The sequence below is a fragment of the Nuphar pumila genome, chromosome 3 (assembly GCF_984573655.1).
Source record: "Nuphar pumila chromosome 3, dmNupPumi1.hap1.1, whole genome shotgun sequence".
NCBI classification, from domain to species: Eukaryota; Viridiplantae; Streptophyta; class Magnoliopsida; order Nymphaeales; family Nymphaeaceae; genus Nuphar; species Nuphar pumila.
The window spans coordinates 49,969,372-49,996,186 of record NC_143251.1 but is presented as its reverse complement, the minus strand read 5'-3'; the positions used below and the strand labels follow the sequence as shown (position 1 = coordinate 49,996,186).

The 26,815-nt window shown below is 37.2% G+C and overlaps 1 long non-coding RNA gene across 1 annotated transcript in view; it reads right to left on the bottom strand.

The window, feature by feature from the left end:
• Positions 1 to 26,815, bottom strand: part of LOC149842858 (uncharacterized) — a 49,515-nt gene that overhangs the window by 17,668 nt on the left and 5,032 nt on the right. The window contains exon 3 of the long non-coding RNA XR_016431095.1: positions 15,621 to 15,718. This is a non-coding gene — a long non-coding RNA (uncharacterized LOC149842858). The remainder of the gene's footprint in view (positions 1 to 15,620; positions 15,719 to 26,815) is intronic.

Here is a 26,815-nt window from a genome sequence, read left to right as displayed (position 1 = left end):
GGGGTGTTAAAACATATGTAATAATATGTAATAATACATCTATATATATATAAATATAGATGTATATTCACCATAATACCCGATAGGAGTATTATGGTCTTTTCACAAGTACCCAATAGGGGTACTTGTTTTATTTCACTGTTTTTTATTTTTGTTTTTTATTTTTTTAAATGTATTTTTGGATACCGAAAAGGGGCCCCACAATGGAGTCGTTGGGGCCCCCAACGGTCACAATTGTGACCGTTGGGGGCTCCCAACGACTCTATTGGGAGCCCCTTTGGTCTCCTTTTCTTATAAATAGGGGGAAACCCCCTTGTATGTGGTATTGCTCTTGAGAGCTCCTCTTCAATAATAGTGATATTATTTTTCATGTGTGTAGCCTTTTTATAAGGCCCTTTGTATATCCCTTAGTGGATTTCCTCTCTTATGCTTGTTGCATTTGTCCGTGTGGGACATAGTGAATGCTTTAGCATTCTTGGATTCTTCCGCATATTTCATTACACATCCCACCCTAGGGGACGACTGAAGGTTTTGTCATCACTATTTTGGGATGGCAGAACGTTTTGATGTCCCTGTTCTATCTGGTTTCCATTTTTCCTATCTAGGTGGGATGGCATTAAAGTAATGTTGTCTAGCTTTGGGGACAGCACATCTAGTGTTGGCCAAATTTGGGGATGGCAAAATAGATTTGTTGTAAAAGTCGTTTGTCGTCCGGTACTCCGAATGTGGAGATAAGCTTCGGGGTTTATCCCTAGCTAGTTTCAAATGATTCTTCCCCTATCTGCTTGTTTTTTTATGAAAGCAAGACTCTTTTGAATGAGTCTTATCCCCAATTGGAAGATTGACCAATTTGGACTGGATCTGAACCCGAAAAACCTAGCGATCTGTATTGCACTCGAAAAACTATAAATAGGGGCCCTCCCTTATAATCAAATCATTTGGAATTTCCCTGCCCAAGATTTTATCCTAGAGAGAACGAGTCTAAGTCTCTTCCCACCATCTTCTCTCGAACTAGCCTACCTGCACTGAGATATTTCCAAAGCTACAATCATTTCCATCCCTACTCAGGAGTGTTGCCAGGATCAAGGAAGAATCTAAAAGCCTAATGAACCCTCGAGTCTGAAAAAGATAAATTTTCAAATTACACTCATATTTGTTCTTTTATTTTGATTTTTATTATTTTAAAGAATGGATACTAATACACTTTAATCTTTATTGCATATTCGAGTATCTCACACGTGCAATTAGGGCTACGAAAATCATAGAACTTTCCTGGATCCTACCTTCCCATCAGGCGAAGGATGATTGAGGCTCGTATGCGTCCCCACAATTTCAAAAAGGATTTCAGTGAATTGGGGTAAGTCCCTAATTTTCCTATTCAAAAATTTTTGTTAACATGTGCATATCTTACTCACTTTTAAAATTATTTTACGACCTCTCTGACACAGTCAAGTCCTCATGCACTTCTACATCTTCATATTGAATGACATGTGAAAGATCAGGCACGTACTTCTGCAAGATGGATACATGAAAGATGTTATGAATCTGGGCATACTGCGGCGGCAATGCCACACGATATGCCACTTCGCCAATCCGCTTTAGTTAACATATCTTTCTTTGTGTAGTTGAAACCTCTGTTTTGTTCTCTCTGCAAGTTCTTAAAGATTATATGGGTTGAGAAATAAATTATGATACATTAAAAAGGTGGAGATAGCCGATGAAGACATTTGGTGAAGATTATCAATGAAGACTTGATTCTTCCCTTTGTTCTTTTTTGGTATTTTCAAACTTTCGGTAATCATACCGAAAGTATGAAAAAGGGTGCTAATGTAATATCGTGTATTTTTATACTATATTAAATTCTGAGATTTCAGAAAAATTGGCAAAGTGTCATAGTAAAATCGGTAAATCCTCGATTCTAGGTGGTGTCAATTGAGTTTGGGTTTGGCTCAGGTCTCATTGACAAGACCTAAACGAGCCAAACAAGAAGTGGTAAAACCTTTTATTTTTGACCTTTAAAAACAAGTGAAATTCGAGCAAAATTTGAGCTAAATTCAAGCAAAATTCAGAGGTGAAATTCATGTTATATGCCATTAGATGCGCCTTAAAATTCTGAAAACAATGATATTTGTTGTGCATGCTTTGAGTATCCACGGGTTTTAATGAAAAGTGAAACTAAACTTGTGTGCATTTAATAGGTGCATGCATGCAAAAAAGAACTTTGATAATAACTTAATAATTTATTCATGCATGTACATTGGAATCATGCATATTTATTGTTTTGCATTAGTTCATACATTCTTACTTGTTCTGTATCATGTGAGATATTATTATCGCATGATAATTACTTTTAAATGCTTGAATGGTAATTGAAGTATATGATTGTTGTACTTATATTTCCTCAGAAAACTTGTATGGATTTGATTTATGCTCTTTCTTACCTATTTAAATTTTTAGAGGAATTTGTACAAGGATATATGATTCTTACCCTGTACTTCCTGTGTTTTTCACAGGATTTGAAGCTCAGTGAGGAGGAGGACTGCTACAGGGAGCTTACGAGTCTGCGTGACTTACTTCTACTATTTTTGAACAGTGTGGCTCAATGGTTTTAAATTTTAATTTACTTTCATTCTCAGACTTTTATTATTGATTAATAAAGTTAGTTATTTTGTTGGATGGTTCAATGTAAAGATCCCTTGTGATTTGGAAGTTGTTAAGTCTGTGAAGCCCCAGATCCTTGGGTTTTGGTTTCCACAATTGTTTTAAAAAAATCACTTTTCAATAGGGATGAGTTGGGGTCGTTAGAGTTAAGTTGTATATGTATACATGTATATGTATATATATAAAGGGGATCTTTGAGCCTCTTGTTGTGTATAAAAGGGGATCGCCCTCTCATTTGTTGTTATTCTAAGCATTCTACTCAATAAACATTATATCTATGTCACACGGACTCGGGTCCAAGGTCAACGTACCTGCGTCGACACGGGTGCAGCTCAGACTCGGTCATCCTGACCCTGGGTGCAGTCAACGCACCTAGGGTCATTTTGGTCCATTTTTTAGAATTTTTTGTGCTACAGAATTTAAAAAAAAAATCTTGAGGGGGGAGGGGGGGATGCCCCCCCTATAACCCCCCAGCAGGGACGGCCCCCCCTGGACCCCCGCCCGCTGACCGTGCAGCGGGACCCGCGTCGGAGGAACCCCCCCCCCCCCCCCCCACCCTCCTGTAAGGAAAAAAACCCTGAATCAGGCTTCACAACTCATCACTTGTCTCCTAATGGGCACAACTTTGACCGAGTCTTTTATATATATATATATATATATATATATATATATATATATATATATATATATATATATATATATATATATATTTTAAATATAGTCGAGTCCCCGTGTCCAAAATTTTTGAAATTGCGCCGCACCCGCACCCATGTGACATAGCATTATATTTGTTATGCTCTTGTGTTATTGTATTGACTCTTGGAAGTCTTTTATATGCACTTTGTGCTTCTGTATTGTTCTTTATTGGACTTGTATTGGTGATTGTGCACTTTGTATTTATTTTTTCACATACTTCGTTACATTTGTTGCACTAATTGCATTCTTGGAAACGTGAAAGTTATTCCTTTTAAAGAGGACTTTTTTCTCTACTAAACCACTTGAATTAGTACACGTAGATGTTTGGGGTCCAGCTCTTATTGTCTCAAAAGGTAGTTATGTTTATTATGTAATTTTTGTGGATGATTACGCTCGATATACTTGGATCTATTTTCTTATGTAAAAATACAAAGTTTTTGAAATTTTCAAAAAAATTTACAAGCTTGTTAAGAACTTATTCAAAACAAAATATATCTATTTTTCGCTCGGATTCAAGGAAAGAAATGATGTCAAATGATTTCAAAAAATATTTAGAGACTAATGGTGTTTTGCACCAAAGATCTTGCACCAATACACTTCAACAAAATGGATTGGTTGAGAGAAAACATAAACATATAATAGAAACCACTACGACTCTACTTATTTCAAAACATGCTCCAAAAGAATTTTGGATCGAGGCCTCTCTTATTGTCGTATATCTCATAAAAAGGATCTCATCTGCTAAACTTCAAAATATCTCTCCTTTCAAAAAAACTTTATAAAATTTCATATGATTATTCAAGATTAAGGACTTTTGGATGTAGATGTCTTATTCTTACAAACAAAAATGATAAACTATCACCTAGGAAAATACCTTGTGTTTTTCTTGAATATTGTGAAAACCAAAAAGGATTTAGATGTTATGATTTCAAAAATAATAAACTTTATATTTCAAGGAATGTCTCATTTATAGAAAAAGAAAAGCTTATTTGATCAAAATGTGCCTAAGAAAGCTAATGATTATTGATTTTTGTTGGAATGGATTCCTAAGAGCAATGATGAATCTTTGAGTAAAGATATTATTGATGAAGAACCTCAACTCAATATTCAAAGTGGTGTAAGTGATGACATAGACAGAAGTGAACTTATGGCTTTCCAATATAATAGAAAAATGGATGATAGCCAACCTAGTGCACTATAAAGGTATTCCAATCTAGAAATTCAAGAACCAAGTATTCTTAAAAGATCTGATATTCTTGAACACCTGATAGATTTGTATCATATGAATCATTCTCTCCCCAATATAGAGAATGTTTAGCTAAGATACTCTTTTGAACCTACCTCATATAACCAAGCCAAAAATTATATTGAATGGAATAAGTATCATGAATGATAAATTAGAGGTGCTTGAAAAATAGAAGACTTTACTAAAGGGAAAAAGACCATAGGTTGTAGATGACTTTGCAAAGTAAAAACCAAGAGTAGTGAAACCTCAAAAAGATACAAAACTAGATTAGTAGTTAAAGGCTATTTCCAAGAGTATGGTATAAATTACGATGAAACCTTTGCACCAGTAGTCAGAATGACCTATGTTAGAACCCTCATGACCATAGTTGTTGTTAACGGTTGGCCCATTTATCAAATGGATATCAAAAATGCATTTTTGAATAGGGAATTAAAAGAAAAAATCTACATGGACCCACAAACTGTATATAAGGTTCCGTATGAAAAAGTTCATGTAAGAAAAGCAATGTATGGTTTGAAACGAGCTCCTAAAGCCTGGTATTATAGGTTTTGTTATGTTATGATCAAACTTAGCTAACACTAAAATGTTTGTTAATAAGTCTGATACATGTATTATTGTTTTACCTCTACATTGATGACATGATCATTATTGAAGACAAACAAGTACTTAATTATATTAAAAGTATTCTTAAACAAAATTTTGAAATGATTGATCTAGGTTTCTTAGATTCTTTTTTTGGAATTGATGTAGCTTATTCCCTTTGTGGTTATTTACTGACTCAATTCAAGTTTGCTACTTAGATCATTGACAGGTCTGAAATTACTGATAAAAAGAGGGTGGATACTCCAAAAGTAATTAATGCCAAAATGAAGATAAATAATGGATCACCGCTGAAAGATCCCATTCAATTCCATCAGATGATTGGAGCACTCACCTATTTGACAATTACCTGACCAGGCATATCCCATGCAGTGCATACCGCAAGCTAGTTTCAACACTCTCCTACTACTATGAACATGAGTGTTGTGTTCTATTTCTAAGGGTCTTTCATTATTTTCATCCTCCCCACTTGAATTAATTGCATATTCCAATTCAAATTGGGAAGGAGATCCTAATGACAGACATCCAACTACCTGTTTTTGTATTGTTTTAAGCAACTCTTTGGTATCTTAGAAGTTCAAAAAGCAACAAAGTATCTTTGTCATGTATTGAAGTAGAATATCATGTTACGACTATCATAACATCAGAGATCGCATATCTAAGAAGGTTACTTGAAGATATGGGTGTTTACTTGCAGATACTCTCAAGACTATGTTGTGACAACAAGAATGCAATATTCATAGTTGACAATCACACATTTCACAAAAAGACTAAACATATCGAAATGGATTGCCACAATGTGCGTGAAGAATTTTTTAAGAAGTCTATTACTCTACCTTATGTCACTTCAGAATATTAGTTGGTTGATTTCTTCAACAAGGTGCTTCTATCACCTTAGTTTCAACAAACTTTCGGTGATCATACTGGAAGTTTGAGGGGAAGTGTTAACTTGTATGATATGTGTGTGTGTGTTCATTTGTGTTTTGTATGTGTTCAAGAAGAGAAGAGCTGACCCGAACCCTAGGTAGAGAAAGAGAGAGAGGGAGAGAGAGAGAGAGAGAAAAGAGAGAGAGACGGATGTGAGAATAGAACTCGTTAACATCATTAATTAGGGCTTCTCTCTATATTAAATAGAGAGGCAAAAAGAGAAAATTACATCTAAGTCCTTATGAGGACAAAATTTCAGAAAACCTTTAATACAAAATAACTTAAACAAATAACCATCTATTCTCAACACTCCCCCTCAAGCTGGAGCATAGATATCAATCATGCTCAGCTTGTCACAACACTTTGAAAAATTTGGCCTTGCAAGAGGCTTTGTAAACATATTTGCAACTTGGTCTTCCGACTTTAGGTATTTGGTAGTGATATGACCAGCTTGAATCATATCTCTTACATAGTGGCAATCAACCTCAATGTGCTTTGTTCTCTCATGAAATACAGGATTGTTTGCTATATATGTTTCTGCTTTGTTATCGCACATCATGGTCATTAGAGAGAGAACCTTCACCTGGAGGTCATGAAGAACAGTGCAAACCCACATCAATTCAGCAGCTGTTTGGGTCATAGCCCGATATTCTGATTCTACACTCGACCTGGAAACCACATTTTGTTTCTTACTTCTCCATGAAATCAAGTTGTCTCCCAAAAAACACACAGAATCCTGTGGTAGATTTTCTATCTACTACAGATCCAGCATAGTCAGCATCAGAATAGGCTACTATCTCCAGAGTTCCACCTTTCCTGAACAATAACCCTTTTCCAGGGGATGATTTTAGATATCTGAGAATCATTATGGCTGCATTCCAGTGTACCTCAGTCGGTTTGTCCATAAACTGGCTAACTTTGCTTACTGCTAAAGCAATATCTGGCCTGGTCACAGTTACATATAATAACTTTCCTACTAGGGAGCGATAGCTTTTGCTATCAACCGGTTTTGACCCTTCTTCAAACAACTGAACTTTATGGTCCATGGGAATATTTGTTGGTTTAGCTCCCAACATGCATGTTTCTTTTAATAAGTCAAGAACATACTTCCGTTGAGACAAAACCATCCCTTCACGGCTCCTAGCAACTTCTATACCCAGAAAATACCTGAGTGAACCAAGATCTTTTGTAACAAAGTGTTTTTGAAGATGAGCCTTTGTGGCAGCAATAGCTTTCACATCGTCTCCTGTAAGAATGATGTCATCCACATATACCACCATAACAACTATGTCAGAGCTAGTTTTCTTTATAAAAAGTGTATGATCTGCTGTTGATCTATTAAAGCCAAAGCTTGACATTACTTCAAACAACTTTTGAAACCATGCACGAGGACTTTGTTTCAAGCCATAAATCGCTTTTCTCAATCTACACACCTTCTGACACTCCCCCTCAACCTCGAAGCCTGGAGGTTGTTGCATGTAAACGGTCTCAGATAGATCCCCATAGAGAAATGCATTTTTCACATCTAATTGGCATAAGCTCCAACCATGCTGAACAGCTACTGAGAGAACAAGACGGATGGTACCCATCCGTGCAACAGGAGAAAAAGTTTCAAAGAAGTCAATTCCATATGTCTGAGTATACCCTTTCGCGACTAATTTGGCCTTGTACCTTTCAATAGAACCATCAGATTTGTACTTTATTGTATATACCCATTTACATCCAACAATGTCAGCATCTACTAGGGAATCAACTAGATCCCAGGTATGCTGAGACATTAAAGCTGTCATTTCTTCTTGCATAGCCAACTTCCAGCGATTATCAAGTGTTGCCTGTTGATAGTTCAGAGGAATCATTATGGCTGCATTCCAGTGTACCTCAGTCGGTTTGTCCATAAACTGGCTAACTTTGCTTACTGCTAAAGCAATATCTGGCCTGGTCACAGTTACATATAATAACTTTCCTACTAGGGAGCGATAGCTTTTGCTATCAACCGGTTTTGACCCTTCTTCAAACAACTGAACTTTATGGTCCATGGGAATATTTGTTGGTTTAGCTCCCAACATGCATGTTTCTTTTAATAAGTCAAGAACATACTTCCGTTGAGACAAAACCATCCCTTCACGGCTCCTAGCAACTTCTATACCCAGAAAATACCTGAGTGAACCAAGATCTTTTGTAACAAAGTGTTTTTGAAGATGAGCCTTTGTGGCAGCAATAGCTTTCACATCGTCTCCTGTAAGAATGATGTCATCCACATATACCACCATAACAACTATGTCAGAGCTAGTTTTCTTTATAAAAAGTGTATGATCTGCTGTTGATCTATTAAAGCCAAAGCTTGACATTACTTCAAACAACTTTTGAAACCATGCACGAGGACTTTGTTTCAAGCCATAAATCGCTTTTCTCAATCTACACACCTTCTGACACTCCCCCTCAACCTCGAAGCCTGGAGGTTGTTGCATGTAAACGGTCTCAGATAGATCCCCATAGAGAAATGCATTTTTCACATCTAATTGGCATAAGCTCCAACCATGCTGAACAGCTACTGAGAGAACAAGACGGATGGTACCCATCCGTGCAACAGGAGAAAAAGTTTCAAAGAAGTCAATTCCATATGTCTGAGTATACCCTTTCGCGACTAATTTGGCCTTGTACCTTTCAATAGAACCATCAGATTTGTACTTTATTGTATATACCCATTTACATCCAACAATGTCAGCATCTACTAGGGAATCAACTAGATCCCAGGTATGCTGAGACATTAAAGCTGTCATTTCTTCTTGCATAGCCAACTTCCAGCGATTATCAAGTGTTGCCTGTTGATAGTTCAGAGGAATAGTTTCAGCAGACAAGGCTGAAATAAAAGACTTCATCTGATGTCCAATTCTGGCATGGGAGACAAAATGAGATATGGGATATAAGGTACATTGTCTTGTCCCCTTTCATAGAGCAATAGGCCTGTTATCATCATCCTGAAGATCACTATTGTCAGTAGAACTTACCTCAGGAGAAGAAGAAGAAGATGAAGGCTCTTGCGGAAGTGGAGCTCTACGCACAGATACCAATGGAGGATTATTAAATCTGGAAGAGGATGAAGTTTGGTTCGGTAATGTAGGCACAGATTCCAAAGGAAAAGGAGGTATATGTAATGGAAAAGATTCAGCTGGATCAACCTGCAACGGGGAACCGGAACTAGAGTAATATGGAGAGGATTCCAGGAAAGATACATCCGTACTGACATACTCTCGGCGAGAGATAGGATCATAACATCGATAGCCCTTTTGATTTTTTGGATAACCGATAAATATGCATTTTGTAGCTTGAACGGCTAATTTATCACGATCAGGGTCAAGTTTGTGTACAAAACAAACACATTCAAATATTTTTGGTGTGAAAGAAAAAAGTGGGGCATTAGGTTTTAGGATATGTAATGGAATTTGATCACCCACAGAAGACGAAGGCATGTGGTTGATCAGATAGCAAGCAGTGGTAATCGCATCACCCCAGTATAACGCAGGAACATTGGATTGAATCATAATGGTCCTGGCAACATCAAGGAGGTGCCGATGTTTTCGCTCAGCCACCCCATTTTGTTGAGATGAATAGGCACAGGAAGTTTGGGGTTGGATGCCATGATCTTGGTAAAATTGTAACAGACCTTTTGATTTAAACTCAAGAGCATTATCAGTGCGAACAATCTTGACAATAGATTCAAACTGAGTTTTTATTTCAAGAATTAGGGATTTTATAATACTTGGAACTTCAGATCGTTCTTTTATTAAAAATACCCATGATAACTTAGAGAAATCATCAACAATAACAAGATAATAACGACACTGAGTCCTAGTAGGAATCTTACTAGGACCCCATACATCTGCATGAAGAAGTTCAAAAACTTTATTACTAGACTGACTCTGACTCGAAGGGAACGAACTTCGATGATGCTTGCCCAACTGACATGCTTCACACTGAAATGATGTGGTGGAAGGAATCTGAGGAAATACCGACCGAAGCTTTGACAATGAAGGATGACCAAGACGACGATGCCACTGAACAGGACTGAATGAATGTTCCACTGCAGCATGAACAGAACCCATTGGATGATGTAGGTAGTAAATTCCATTTTCTTCGTAGCCTCCACCAATCTTCTTCCCCGTCAGCAAATCCTGAAAATGACAACCCATTGGATCAAATATGACTCTACAGTTTTGTTCTTTTATAAGGCAACTAACAGAAAGTAAACTTTGAGGAAAGTTTGGAGCATGAAGAGCATTTTTCAACTGTAATGAGAAGGATATAGAAATATTTCTCTGACCAACAACCGGGGAGGAGCTCCCATCGGCTAAGGAGACTCCAAGCTGAGCCTTAATATCCTTTAGATCTGAAAAAACATGTGAATTTTCACACAAATGTCTGGATGCACCAGAGTCAATAACCCACTTACTATCGGTCGGATGAAGATAATTTTCGGTTGAATAGGCAACACCAGCTACAGGAGGGGTGGAACTCAAAGGTCGAAGAGCGATCAATTCATCATATTCCGCACGACTAAGGGTGATACTGCTTTCATTTGCAATGATATTTTCTTGTACATTTGTTGCCTCGATAGTAGTAACATTTGCTTTAGGAGTATATGACTTTGATGAAGTAGAGGTTGGCCGACCATGCTTATCCCAGCAACGATCTTCTAAGTGTCTAGATTTTCCACAGAATGTACATTGAAGCTTTCCTCTGCCTCCCATACCACGTCCACGTCCACGTCCTCGTCCTCTGATATTTTGAATATTTCCACGCCCATAACTAGATGGAACAACAAGAGCAGATGACTGAGTCACAGGCTGAGATTGTGGCAGAGAGATCGCAAGTCTACTCAGACGATTGTAAGCATCAGCAAGAGTGGGAACATCTGATCCAGTCAACATTTGAACTTTTGCAACAGAAAAATCTGAAGAAAGACCTGTAAGAAAACGAGCAACCATGGTTTGTTCTTGATGATCCTTTTGCTTCGAGCAACACAGGGGCCTGTGAGCATTAAGTCTTTCAAACGCAGCTTTGACAGAGGCATAGTACTGGGCCAAGGTTTGATCTCCCTGTTGCAAATTATATATTTCTTGTTCGACTTGCAGGATACGACTCACATTCGTTTCTTGTGAGTATGTATCACGAAGATTGTCCCACGTCAGTTTGGCTGTATTATAGTAGATCAATCCATCTGCAATATGGGGTTCGACACTATTCATGATCCATGACATAACTATGTCATTATCTTCATCCCAAGTAACATATTTTCTCAATTTCTCAGTAGGTTCGCCTTCCAACAAAATATGTTTTCGACGATGTCCAGATACCGACATCATAAAAGTTCTGGACCACCTGGCATAGTTGGTTTCATTCAACCTTACGGAAGAGCCATACGAGAAGGGGTTGGCAAATGCTTTATATTCTCCAATATGTTCTAATTTGGAATCACATTTTGAAGTTTCAGCCATACTAACAAAATATTTCTGTTCCAACAGAGATAAAAATCTGGACAGATTTCAAGCAACCTAGCAGTTGTTCACAAAAAGAAACCACGTCAGTAAGGAACAACAGGCCACAAAAGGAGAATTTTCCCCAGCACCGTAGGAATCAAGTCTGCAATTTCCACGACAGTAGTGGACAGCAGCCCACACACATGAATCTTGAACAGCAGCCCACGCACATAACAATCACGCATCAGCTAGAACCAACGACAGCACTTATACTCAACACAGACTCCCTCAAAAAAAAAAATTCACATAAACATGATTTTCAGCACAGCAGAGAAAAACAAACGTGTTGTTTCCACTACAGAGCTTCAGATGCTGAAACTAATCACGACAGCAACAAGAAAAACAATAACTACATCATGAAGAGTCACGGCAGATGTGGGTTTGATGCTGAAGTCACGACAACAGTTGCAATCACGACAACAAAATAATAACGACAGCATGAAGAATCACGGCAGATGCTGAAATCACGACAGAGGCTTAAAATCACGACAGCAGTTGTTGAAATCATGTTGACAGATGTTGTAAATCACGACAGCCACAAACAGGAAGTTCCTTTCTTCAAAGGACAAAAAAACAGTCACGATAGGGATACGATAAACACATCATGGCAGCAGACATAGCCATACGAAGATAGGATCTGTTATCAGCTGCCACACCCAAAAGTCACGGCATGTGAAAACCCAAGAGAAAAAAAAATTACGACTGCCAGACCTGAGGGCTCACTCCCACGATGCTCGTTAGGTCTGATAACAGATCTAGGCCAGATCTGTCATCAGATCAAAAAAAAAAATTAATCCACACCTGGTTCGAGTACTTGATGTTTGGTGTAGATCACGTTCCAGAGATCAGATCGATCACGCTCCTTAGATCGTCAGCTCTGATACCATGTTCAAGAAGAGAAGAGCTGACCCGAACCCTAGGTAGAGAGAGAGAGAAAAAAGAGAAAGAGACGACTGTGAGAATAGAACTCGTTAACATCATTAATTAGGGCTTCTCTCTATATTAAATAGAGAGAGGCAAAAAGAGAAAATTACATCTAAGTCCTTATGAGCATAAAACCTTTAATATAAAATAACTTAAACAAATAACCATCTATTCTCAACAGTATGCATGTAATAGGTAATGCCCTTAGAGGCATTTTTGTCTTTTTCTATTTATGTAATAGGACCTGCCCATTAGGGGTAGTTTTGTAAAACATCTTTTTTATTTTTATTTTTTTATTTTTTTATTTTTTTATTAGCTTTCTAGTCATTGGGACTAGCCTGCTACCTCTTGTAACTCTATAAATATGGGATCTCTCCCATTGTTTTCTTTATGCTTTTCTTAAGCATTTTATTAATATATTTATTTATTTTTATGTGTTCTTGCCTTTAAGTGTCTTGTGCTCTTGATTCGTATTGGCCCAAAAGAGGCTTGTTGTACTTGTGCACATATTTGTAATTGTGTAAAGCCTTAGTGGCATCTGCTTGTGCACTTTTGTATTTCACTACAATAAATACATCCCTTTCATAGGTAGGAGATGAAACCAACTTGAATCATAGATAAAGAAGATAGATAGGCAGGTGTCCATACTTTTCTCTTGACTTAAAATTTTAAATAAATTGTTTAAAAGGACCTTAGAATTTATTAAAGATGAATACATCCAACTTAGGTTTTAACTTTATAAAATGAGTTATCATTCAAATAATTTTTTAATGAAAATACAAATATCATATCCCAAATTCCATGTTTGAAAAGTGTTCTTCCCGTAACATGAGAAGGGAGCATCAGAAGCGCCTAGCTTCCCACTTCTAAAAAATGCATATGGTAAAATTAACTTTTAGGATATGCAAAAGCTTGCAATAAACAGTTGCACTGGCACTAGTACCAACACCGACGCACTGGGCATTTTGATGCATCCACATTAATGGATGAAATAGGGCCACCTTCTTCAACTTAGTCAGTTAGTCTCTTAACTTCTGCTGCTCAAGCTTCCACGGTGAAGCCTCATTAACCATGACTGTTGATCCTGGGAGCATGTCAGGTGGTACAGCAGTTTGCTCAGATGCAAGTAGGTTAGCCTGGAATATGAAATTGTTAGAGGCTTTATTAGCTAGCCTGTTGTGTTTGGGATGCTTACATTTGTTACTTTCAGTTAACTATATGATCATTTGGAGACATGGAAAGCTGCAAACTTGGCTTACTGGGACTGGTTTGGTAAAGTTATTAATTTTATTTTAAAAAGAGCACATAGAATTAAGACTTTTATTCAAAGCACTTCAAAGGAATCTCACACATTGAGACAGAACTAACCACGTCAGCAGTCCACATGATCCATATTGCTGTCTTTGCCTCTTTGGCAGGGTAGATGAAATGAACCTCTTTAGAATTGTGGAATGTTAGCTTTGCGAAATACTTTTCCTCTATGAGGGGTCTTCAGATTGATCTTTATTTGGTTGCAAAAAAGGTCCTTAGAGTAAGAATGTACATATTGATCTTCATAGATGCATTCACAGCCACCTCTAGAACTTCATGACATCAGATGGATAAGAGTTGATGACCAATTGAACAGTTATAAACAGCAACGGTGAGGGACAACCATTATTTGGCACAACAGCTATGTCACATGGGTGCGGGTGCGGGTGCGGGTGCGGGTGCGGGTGCGGGTGCGGGCGCGGGCGCGGGCGCAGGTGCGGGTGCGGGTGCGGGGATTCGGCACTTCCAAAAAACCCGGGTGCGGGGGTGCGGCAGGGGCAAAAATGTAATATATATATATATAAGGGGGTCGGGGGTTCCCCCGACGCGGGTTTTTTCAAATTTCATTTTATATACAGTTGCATGATAGCGCACCAGGTCATGAAGATCTGAGTACAACCCCAATATGATGTTATTTGAAATCCATGTCTAAGAATAATATGTCAGATTTGGATCAGAGATCTAAACAAATCCAATCCATTTGCAGCCCTAGCATTGGATGCTGGTTTGTGAGATTTTATTTCACAAGTTTATTAGTCTTCATAGGCCACGTCGATCCGTAACAAGTTCATGCTTAAGAGCAGATCTTGGTTACTGTGGCTTCTATCTCGTCAGGAGAAGAGTTCGTCAGGAGAACAGTGAATGCTAATAGCCAGCAAGGCTACCACCATCATATTATCATTTATTATGGAGAGAGAAAATCCTTTACGAAGGCTACCACCATCATTATCATTTATTATGGAGAGAGAAAATCCTTTACGAAAAAGAAGGATTTTGAAAAGGCAGGAGCAGCAGCAGCTGTCAGTAGCTGTCAGCAGAATTTTTTTAAAAAAAAAATCCGCAGCCCATTTCATAGGGCAAATTTTAAAAAAAAAAAAATCCAAAAAAAAATGGACTTAAATGATCTTGGGTGCGGTCAACGCACCCAGGATCGGGTTGACCGCACCCGGTGCCGCACCCGCACCCGCTCCCGCGTCGAGTCGACGCGGGTGTGGCACCCTGCTAGCTGAATCCCTGTGACATAGCACAACAGTCATTTAAAAAATTCCTTTTCATACTTCCATCCTATATAACACGAACTCTTCTAACAGGGCGTGTCTCACCCGCACCCATGAGGGTGCAGGCACTTGGACATGGCTTCCTTTGCGTCAGGTGAAGTCAACCACACTGAGGTCCAATTCTGTCCAAAAGTAGATTCAGTTTGCCCTAACCAAATCTAGTTTTATATATATTATATATAAATACATAAATGTACACACATACACAGTGTTAACTTAAAACTGTTAAAAATTATATATATATATATACCCTCCCCGCACCCAAAGTTTTTTTTAAAGTGACACATCCCCACCCGCACCTATGTGACATAGTTTTCATCTAATCCTTGTTTTAGGGTGACATCTTAACATAAAGCAACTCTTTTATTATTTTTTCTAATTAAATTAAAAGTTTATTGTATGTATATATATATATATAGAGAGAGAGAGAGAGAAACTTACTGTGCCACATATTTCTTGACTAGTTTAAAATATATATGCCAGAACTGCCTCTCCTTCAGATGACGAGGACACAAAACATATCTAAGGTGTGCAATTTCCTGAAAAAACAGAGAGAGTTACCCTTGTAGCACCTTACAATGTCAGGGCATATTGAAGATAAATTTAAAGAGCCATAAAATTATTAATAACATTAAATTATGTTAAAGAAAACTTCCAGTAAGAGATCATAGAAATTTAAATTAAATCATGTCTAAAGAAAATACACAGAAAGATATTATAGAAATTTATTATTTACAATGGACCAGATTATAAGCAATATATCAGTCAAACTAAGCACCAAGGGTTGCACGTGTGGCCTCATCCAAGCAAGAACTGGTTGCCGACCCTTTTGAACCAGCTTTCGGTGGTGTCAACCCCATCCAGCCCTGCAGACCAGTTGTAGGCATCATCCATCAAGTCTCCTTGACCCCAGTAAGTTAGCCCAGTCATCTACCTTAACCCAAGCCGCTTTGTGTGATTCACGCACAAAGGGGCTTGGGTTAAGGTAGATGACTGGGCTAACTTACTGGGGTCAAGGATACTTGATGGATGACGCCAACAACTGGTCTGCAGGGCTGGATGGGGTTGACACCACCGAAGGCTGGTTCGGAAGGGTCGGCAACAGGTTCTTGCTTGGATGAGGCCACACGTGCAACCCTTGGTGCTTAGTTTGACTGATATATTGCTTATAATCTGGTCCATTGTAAATAATAAATTTATATATTATATGTTTTTTAACTGTTTTATTATTGTAATAGGTTTTGCTCATGTAGGGGCATTTGCATCATTTCATACATGTTAATATGTATATATACCACTGTCACCGATATCGACAATATTTTAAAAATATCACGATATTATCCGCTATTTCAAGGTAGCCAATAATATCGGGAATATATAGCGATATTTTCAAAATATCGCCAAGAACAAAATATCCCGATAATATCACGATATTTTTTAAATATATATATATATATATTTTAAGTTTGCATTTCCTATTTTTTTGTTTCTTTTATATTTTAAAACCTTTAAAACATGTTTCTTTATATTTTTAAAAGAAAAATAATGCAAAAAACTTATTATTTTTTAAGCTTTTTTTGTTACTTTTATTTTTTTCAATTTTTTAAACCCAAGATTTTTCCGAGATTTATCAACTTTTGAAAATCTCTTCGAGAAATACTCTCGCCGAAAAATTATCTTGAACGATACAGGTGACTATGAGACTACCTCTAAAAACCTCCATTTGTTTCTAATGTTTTTCCTAAGCATTCTACTCAATAGAGATGATATTTTTTATGTTCTTGTATTATTGTTTTGACTTTTTGAAGTCTTGTATATGGACTTTGTACTTGTGTAGTGCCTTAGTGACTTTGTTTTGTTATTTATTGGGCTTGTAATAGTGCATGTGCACTTTGTATTTGTTTTTCTGCATATTTCATCACATAGTATCAGAGCAAAGAAATTTTTCTTGGTACTTTTTTCCTTTTAGGGTCTTAGGATTCTTTGGTTCGAGTTTGTGCTTCACAAAAGAATCGTGATCGATGTATGGCTTGGATTCATTATGTATGTATATGATCCAGCATTCTTGAGCATGTGTTTTTTGGCACTTAGATGCTCTATTTGAGAGCTTCATGGTTATAAATGTCAAAACATGTTCTTATGTATGACTTCAAAGTTGTGTTTTTTTGTTATATTGAACTTTGTTTTGTTTTTTTAATATTGTTAAATATTTTAAAATGGCTTTGTGTGTCATTCACAAGCATGATTTTACGCGGTCACGGGGACTCGGCACCCACCTCGACCAGAAACCATAGGGAATTTAGGGCTGAAATTTTAACCCTAGGCTCTCCCACGTGTCCCCTGCCTTCCCTCCCATAATCAAAAAATTTAACCAACCCAGTTGAGAGAACCAGATTTTATACCCGAACCTCTGAGAGACAAAACATAGTCCTGACCCAATTAAACCCTAAATCCAATCGCCTGTTCCTAAGCTCATATCTCCCAAACCCCGTGGAGTTTGCCCTGAAAATTTAACAGGATCTCCTTCCACGTATCCTGAACCTTGTCCTAAAATTTGGTAATTTTCTGTGCGGTAGATTGAGAGAACTAATTTTTCTCCCAAACTCTGTGAGATCCAAACTAAATCAAACCTTGCTTTTACCCGAGTCAAACCCACCTTGTCCCTTAGTTGAACCCATTATGAACCCGTGGGCCGAGGCATGCATCAAAAACATAAATAACTAGGGCTCCAATATGTTTAAAGACCAGATTCAGAATCCTAGTTCCTTTCTAATTACAGTGAGAAATATTTGACTTGTGTGCCTAAAATATTAAATTCACATGAATATTGATCAGGATCAAATTCAGGCTAGAGATTGATGGGCTATGATGCATGCTTTGTTTGTCCTTTATTGTGCCTGAGCAATCTACATACAACAGCTTTCATCAGTTTTGACTATGGGTTTCAGAATAAGATCCACTTTAGAAAATAGATCACTTTTACTGCACATATTGCAATCTTGGCCATAGTATCAAGATACATGGTATCTTAAACACGCCCTGTAAAAGTGGAACCTAACTCATCCTCTGAATTGTGATTGATTCCATCTACATCCCATAAAGGTTATGGCCAATTGTGATCTATTTCTCTACTTGAGACTACCTGAGATAAGAAAAGCAATATATCAATCTTTGAGAAGATCAACAAGCTTAAAACGCTTAGTGTGTTAGAATATGGGTGCTCTTTATATATAGGTATATTTTTGCAACTGTAATATAATTTACCCTTCATGGGTATTTTGGTCTTTTGACCCTTGTAATAGGAATCACCCTTTAGGGGCTGAACTATTTTTTTATTTTTATTTTTCTTTATTTTTGACCTTTGTTATATTGTCAAGGGCATTATTGTCCTTGACAATATAACCTCAATATAGCTGTTGGGAGCTCCCAACGACTAGATTTCTAGCCGTTGGGGAGCCCCCAAGAGCTATATTGGGAGCTCCTCACTCCCTCTTTTGTTTATAAATTAGGACCTTGAGTCCCTTGTATTCAATGCATTTTTGTGTGCATTTGTTTATCAATAAAGAATTTTTTTTTATTTGAGTGTTCTTGATTAGCCCTTAAGTGGCTTTTGGGTTTATGCCTCTTAGAGGATTTACTTTGTACCTCTTGTATGAGGTGTGTGGAGGCTTCTTGATTTCATTACATGATATCAGAGCCATCGATTAAGAACTTGTGCGTGTGGACATGAGGGTGTGGATTGTGTGATCGTGGGCTCATAGTGTCCAAAGAGTACTTCGCTTTCGTTATACCTTCTCTCTCTATCTTCTTTGTAAAAATGAAGAATGATTGAGAAGTTGTTATCTTCGTTCTCGTGAGACTCAATGATACAAACTATGTGATGTGGGCATCCATAGTAAAACATAAAATATGGGAGAAGGGTTTAGTTAAAGGCACCGAAAGAGAACCTAAGCTTATGCTTACCAAGATAAAAAATGGCAAGCAAGTAGCTCTTCAAGGAAAAGAAATGTCTAAAGTCGTTGCCAAATATGAAAGATGGAAAGAAGGAAGCATGAGTCATTTCAAGATCATTGGATGGCTCATCAATAGTGTTGACATCAAGAAGTGCTCGAGTTTGGAAAAGTTTGATTTTGCTAGTGATGCATGGTAGTATCTTAAGGATATTACGAAAGATGGAAAGAAGGAAGGATGAGTCATTTCAAGATCATTGGATGGCTCATCAATAGTGTTGACATCAAGAAGTGCTCGAGTTTGGAAAAGTTTGATTTTGCTAGTGATGCATGGTAGTATCTTAAGGATATGTATTGTCTAAAAGACATAGCTCATGTATGTAATTTGCAAAATAAAGTTAAAACCATAACCCAAGGAGAAATTAGCATTAGGCAATATTATAATGTCCTTTCTCTTCTTTGGGATGAATTGGCTCTTTTAAAGCCTAAGTGGCATTACCCTCTAGACTTAGAACTCCATGAAAATCAAATCAAAACAGAGCATTTTTACTAATTTGTTAATGAGCTTAGACCCGAATTTAAGAAAATCAAATCGACTCTCTTTCATAAAGGAGGTGTTTCTACCATAGTTGAAGCTCTAGAATAATTGACTATAGAAGAGAATAGATTAAAGAAATATTCTTCCTCCAAAGATGAAGAATATGTGCTTGCTATGTCAAGGCTCGAATATCATACAAAGATATACAAACCTCCATAATTTGGAAAGAATTAAAATGACTGATTTCAAAAAGAAAATCATGTCACTTTTGTAATGAACCAGGACGCATAAAGCCTTTTGCCCTAAAAGAAAAAGAGAAGATAAAAGAAAAGACAAGAGAGTGGCCTCTATGGGGTCATCATTCGATAGAAGTGGTGTTGATCAAAGCTCCAAAAACATTGGAGACATGCCCCTTGCTCAACTTATGGAGACTCTAACACAACTAATCAAGAGCCAATCATCTTCCCTTTTCGATCTAGTCATCTCCGCTTGTGTGGATCTTGGTAAGACTTCTTGGATTTTTTATTCCAACATTTCGTTTCATATGACTCCTAATAAGTCCATATTATACAAATGTCAAAATAATTCAAAAGATTCTAATGTCTCAATTGCCGATGGAACCGCTTTAAAATTCAAAAGTTTTGGTACTTTGAAAAATGACCAAAATTTTTTTGTTTCAAACATTAGAGTTGTACCAAAACTAAATTTAAATCTCCTATCCGTTTTTCAAATAACTGACCATGAATTTAGAATTACCTTTTCATCTAATGGTTGCTTAGTTTAGGATCTCCGATCTGAAAAGTCGATTGGGTGTGGCCATAGAAGAGGCGATCTCTACTACATGGACAAATTAGAACTATCAATTCAAACTTTTTGTAATTTTGTTGAAAAGAATGATATTAAAAATTGGCATCGGAGATTAGGACATCCAAGAATGTCAAAATTGTATTTGTTTTCATTTCTTAAAAATTGTAATAAAAAAGAACTGTTTTGTGAGGATTGTATTCTTGGCAAATTAAAATCACTACCTTTTGGAACTAGTCATTTTATTTCTAAAGAACCATTTGAATTGATACATTCAGTTGTACGGGGACTGGCACCAATCATATCTAAAGGAAGTATATCCTACTATGTGATATTTGTGGATAACTTTACTAGACATGCATGGATTTATTTTATTAGAATCAAATCCGAAGTATTTGGTTGTTTTCAAAAATTTCATAGCTATGTCAAAAACAGGAAACGGCCTCATGCCATTTCCTCCTTGTTTTGTTGTCTTTTTTTTCTTCAAACTTCCCTTCAACCGCTCATATTCTTCATTCAATAAGGCAGGCAGCCACGACTGCAGGAAAAGTTTGTGACATACTTGTCAAGACTCTGAAGTGAAGCCCTTCCTTATGTCCCCTGACATACTTGTTCGCTCTCTCACAATCGTCGGCAAATACGTTAGGATAATACCTCTCCAAATTATGGTACCTAGTGGTGTAATCCAGTGTTTTAAAACTCGCCGAGTCAACTCGTTGACTCGGCTGACTCGGCTCGGCTCGGCCCTCCAGCGAGTCAACCCGGCAAAGCAAACTCGGTTTGCCAAAACTCGGGCTTGACTCGGCTTGACTCGGCTTGACTCGGCCTGACTCGGCTTGACTCGGCCTGACTCGGGCGAGTTTTGGGATGTTTGAAATTTGTTTTTTGAGTTTCAAATTACAGTTTCGAAATATATAAGTACATATATTTTAACAAGGGTTACCCCCAGATTTTGTATAAAAAAGAAAATAAAAATCATTTAAAGATAAAAAAGCATTTAAATCCATAGAATAGAATCGCCATGTTGTTTGAACTACTGTTCACCCTGTGTTATCAACTTATTCTAGCAAAATATTTTAAAGAAATGATTCTCACTATATATGGAGGGTCAACAGTGCCTATGGGAAGTCACATTTAGGTTTCATCATCCATTTGTTATGTGAACAAGCATTGTACATATTCAAATATTAGTAGTCTTTTTATAGTTGTGCCATTAATATATTTCCTGCATAGTTTTATACATGAGAAAATTGCTTATTTATGTTGATATTGGGCATTCTGTAAACTTTCAATATGCACATATATCCCTATTTTACATTTATGGATTTGTTAGAGAGGGAATTAAAACTTTAAAAACAAGCTAGCATATATGATTGGCCATTTTAGGAACCTTAGGTAGTAGCAGACTGAACTCATTGTGACCAAATCCTCTAATTCAAGTCCTGAATTAGTCAAAGTGCTTGTATAGATATCAAATTCAGTTATTCAAGCAAACCTCTATAGCTCTTTGCAGTTGTTTTTATATTCTTACAGACATTTGGAGACTATGTTTACTCAAAAACATGGTTTCAGACAAATTATATATTGTTTTTCTTTTAAAATCAAAAGTTAACAAAACCCGGTCTGAGTCACCGAGTTGACCCGCCGAGTCACAAGTCAATAAAGAACGAGTCGAGTTCCGAGTCACGGGTTTTAAAACCTTGGTGTAATCTACTAAGTTCATATTTCCTTTACTTAACTCGAGAAATTATACCTTCTTTTTATCCCTTGCATGTAGAGAAAAGTAGTTCTCTAAAAAGACCCTTTAGAAATCCTCCCAAAAAATGATATTGTTTCAAGAAAAATGAATTCCCTTGTTGGTGTCCCACTATTTCCTAAAGCCTTCATTAAAATCTTTAGAACCAATTTCGGAGGAAAATTCATATCTAATAATTTCAAAAATTACCTTTATCAACAAGGAATAGTTCATAAAAAATCTTTTCCTTATACCCCTCAACAAAATGGGTTGGCCAAAAGAAAACATCGGTACATTGTTGAAACCACTAGGACCCTTCTCATTTCTAAAAATGTTCCAAAAAATTTTTAGGTCGAAGCTACTCTAACGGCGGTCTATTTAATCAATAGAATGCCCTCTACTATTATTGGTAACAGTTCTCCTATTGAAAAAATATTTAAAACTCCTCCCGATTATAAAAGATTAAGAATCTTTGGTTGTAAATGTTTTGTTTTTTCTAACAAAAGAGATAAACTTTCCACCAAAGCTATTCCTTATGTTTTTATAAGCTATGACAAAAACCAAAAAGGATATAGATGTTATGATATTGAAAAAGATAAACTTTATGTTTCATGAAATGCGATCTTTCTTGAAAAAGAAAATGGCTTTGAAAAAATTAAGTCTAAGGATATAGTCCTTGTGTTTTCGTTTGACTTGATGCATGATAATATTGTTGAGCATAATGTTGTTGATGATATTCAAAAATGTGCATGAGTGACAAAGTGACAATGATGACACTCATGACGCATACAAGAACGATGTTCCTATCAATATAGTTGAACCTCACAATGAATTACAAGTTTATTCTCGTCAGATACAAGATCCTCTTCCATGTGCCTTAGAGAGATACTATCAAAATCAAGACATAGATCAAACTAGTCTTAAAAGATCTATGAGGTTATCTAAAACACCTAGTAGGTTCATATCATATGAATCATTTCAACCAAACTATAAAGTTTGCCTAATGATCATTCACTCCTATGTAAAACCAGCATCCTATAATGAGGCTAAAAATCATTGTGAATGGATTAAAGCCATGAACAACGAATTAAAAGCTTTAGAAAAGGCTAAAACTTAAGAAATTCAAACTTTACCTATAAGAAAGAAAATCGTATGATGTACATGGATCTACAAAATCAAAACTAAAAGTAATGGATAACTAAAGAGGTACAAAGCTAGGCTAGTAGTGAAAGGGTTTAGTCAAGAGTATGGGATAGACTATAAGAAAACCTTTGCCCCCATAGCAAGGATGACCACCATTAGAATTCCCATCACTATAGCATCTATTAGAAAATGACTCATATTTCAAATAGATGCTAAAAATGTCTTTTTTAATAGGAATCTAAATGAAGAAGTCTATATGAAACCCCCTCCCAAATTATGGTTGGAACATAGAAAAGTTTTTCATTTGCAAAAAGCATTGTATAGTCTAAAACAAGCACCTAAGGCTTGGTATGATCGCTTTAACAATGTGATGGTTTTAAATCTTGTTACACTGACACTGCATAATTTGTTAAGTCTTCAGATGCAAGCATAGTATTTTACTCCTCTACATGAATGATATGATTATCACAGGAGGTGATAAACAGGGAGTTAGTCATATAAAAAATGTTCAAAAAACAACTTTGATATGACAGATCTTGGTTTTCTTCGTTATTTCCTTGAAATTGAAGTTGCTTATTAACCTCATGGGTATTTTTTGTCTCAAATTAAGTATGAAGAAGAGATAATTGAAAGGTCAGGTCTTACTGATGAAAAGATAGTTGACACATCAGAGGTCATCAATGCAAAAATCAATAAAGATAATGAAGAACCTCTGAAAGATCCAATTCCATATCGCCAAATGATAGGTGCCCGAACTTACCTTTTTATTACTCATTCTGCTATTGCTCATGTTATTTACACTGCTAGTCAATTTCAGTATTCTTCAACTAAAGTACATATGAGTATTGTAATGAGGATAGTTAGATATATTAAAAATGCCATTAATCATGGCTTATTTTTATCATCTTCAACTCCATTAAATGTTCTTACATATTCAAACTCTGATTGGGGGGAGATGTAAATGATCATCACTCAACCACTGGATTTTATATTTTTGTAGGTGATTCCTTGATCTCTTGGAGATGCAAAAAGCAACAAAATGTGTCCCTATCCTCTACAGAAGCCGAATATTGTATCATGACCACTATGATTTCTAAATTTGTGTGGTTGAGGCAGCTACCTAAAGACTTGTAAGTTTACATAATTGAACCCTAAGATTATGTTCTGATAACAAAAACACAGTCTATATTGCAAGCAATGAGCGAACAAAGCATATTGAAATGGATTGTCATTATGTCCCCGAAGAATTCCTGATGAAAATCATCACTTCACCATATGTACCATCTGAGTATCAACTGGTCGATTTCTTCACTAAGGCATTGCCCTCACCCAAATTTCACTTTCTTCTTGGCAAACTCTCAATTGTGATTGTGTGAGTTTGAAGGGAGTGTTAAAATATAGGTGCTCTTTATATTTATATATATATAGGTATATTTTTTTTACTATAATTTACCCTCTAGGGGCATTTTGGCCTTTTGACCCTTATAATAAGAATCACCCATTAGAAGCTGAACTGTTTTTTTTTACCTTTGTTATATTAGCAATGGCATTATTGTCCTTGGCAATATAACCTCAATATAATTGTTGGGAGCACCCAGCGGCCAGATTTCTAGCCATTGGGGAGCACCTAAGTCACAGGGATTCGGCCAACCAGGTGTCGCACCCGCGTTGACGTGATGCGACGCGACGTGGGTGCGCATGTGGGTGCGGCACCCGGTGCTGTCAACCTGACCCTAGGTGCGGTCAACGCACCTAGGGTCATTTTTTCCAGTTTTTAGACTTTAAAAAAAAAATTGCCCGATGAAATGGGCTGCGGAGGGGAGGATTAGGGAAAAAAAATTTGCCCTAATCCTCCCTTCCTCTCCTCCCAACCTCTCCTCCTAAAGTCGACGCTGATCGACCTCTTTGCCGGACCCCGACGCCGCCACCGACCGCTCCGCCGGACCTCTCCTCCTCAGGTACTCTCTCTCCTCTCTGACTCCCTCTCCTTTCCTCCTCTCCTCTTCGATGCCTCCCCTGCACAAAGAGGGCGCAGGGAGGGGGCTCGACCCCTCCCCTACGAACAAGGAGCGCAGGGAGGGGGCTCTGCCCCTCCCCTGCCAACAGGGAGTGCAGGGAGGGGGCTCGACCCCTCCCCTCCACAAAGAGGGCGCAGGGGGGCTCGGCCCCTCCCCTGCATTACATTTGCACATTCACGTAATAGTCAAAAACAAGGTTTTAAAACCCGTGACTCGGAACTCGACTCGTTCTTTATTGACTTGTGACTCGGCGGGTCAACTCGGTGACTCAGACTGGGTTTTGTTAACTTTTGATTTTAAAAGAAAAAAAATATATAATTTGTCTCAAACCATGTTTTTCAGTAAACATATAGTCTAAAGAGTTGACAATAAAAAATTGCAAGTTCAGAGTAGAAAAAGTACAAACTTCTTCATAACAAGGTCACATGGAGAGATCAAGTTACATGAAGAAACTTCTTTATAACAAGCATGTCTTTGGTATTCAATGAAGGCCCCATGTAACTGAGTCTAGAAACATACTTAAACTCAAGTTTCTAAATAGAATGGTTTAGGAATTTCAGCTAAACTTCTCCATAAGACACCCTAGCTTTTGTTAGCTTTCCTTTCTAGTGATCTCACCTCATTGAGAACAGCAACACATCATCTTGCATAAAAAGGCAGATTGAATTAGTTGCAACAAGGTAAAACAACAATAAGAGAATGAATCACCAGAAGAAATTTCAATTATGACCAAGGGAAATGTTGTCACATGGATACATGTACAAGCATACTGTACAAGATCAGCACAACTGGTATGATATGGGTGTTTCTGTCAAAAAATAAGGATGACATGGTACAGATTGTTATGCACAGGTGTGATACAGACTTTGTACAAAAATGTATTTTTATATACAATGAAGGATATGATATGTGTTCATAAAACAACACTCAAAGGCACCCAACACCAGAACATGAAGTACAAGCACCGATACGTGTATGCTTCGCTTTTTTGTTAGATCTTTGAATCATTTTTTTTTTGCCAATATGTTTAATCAACACATAAAGATTGATAGATTATTGTATCTTTGAACTGGTTTGTCTTGTAATTTATTATTTATTATTAAACTGTTATTTTGAAATACCCAAAAAATCAAATTTCAAATATCCCAGAACTCGGCCGAGTCAGACCGAGTCAGGCCGAGTCAAGGCAAGCCGAGTTTACCCTGCTGGGTTGACTCGCTGGAGGGCCGAGCCGAGCCGAGTCAACCGAGTCACCGAGTTGACTCGGCGAGTTTTAAAACCATGGTCAAAAATAAAAATTTCACAGTTCTCCACTTCTTCTCCAATAAAGCACGAGTTAGAGCTTAGCTTCATTGAGCTTCTGAGGATGGTTCATCTATTGCCATCAAAATGGTGTCAGAACACATTGTCTCGTTGCTTTTACTCTTTTATTTATCCACTTACTTGAT